This window comes from Gavialis gangeticus, unplaced genomic scaffold (genome assembly GCF_001723915.1).
Source record: "Gavialis gangeticus isolate Ggan-Ray unplaced genomic scaffold, GavGan_comp1, whole genome shotgun sequence".
Classification (NCBI taxonomy): Eukaryota; Metazoa; Chordata; order Crocodylia; family Gavialidae; genus Gavialis; species Gavialis gangeticus.
In genome coordinates this window covers 16645712-16645970 of record NW_017729000.1, presented here as the reverse complement: position 1 = coordinate 16645970, position 259 = coordinate 16645712, and positions in this window count along the sequence as shown.

Sequence of the window (259 nt, the reverse complement as noted above, 5' to 3'; positions counted from 1 at the left end):
ACATGGACTGCAGTGCTGAATTCTGCAAACAAGTTTCAAAGCCAAGCTTATTATGCATTGTTATAGTATTTAAGACAAACGTTAATAGCTTGCTCATTTGTGTAACTCTCACATTCACTACAATGCCAACAGTTCTGAACTAACCCCCCACCACACATCTACTGTCCTTTGCCTCTTTCATAACATCCCTCATTGAATACATATTTGGGGGTAGGATGCAGTTTCCACACTGCACGCATACCTGCCATCCGCAATTAAG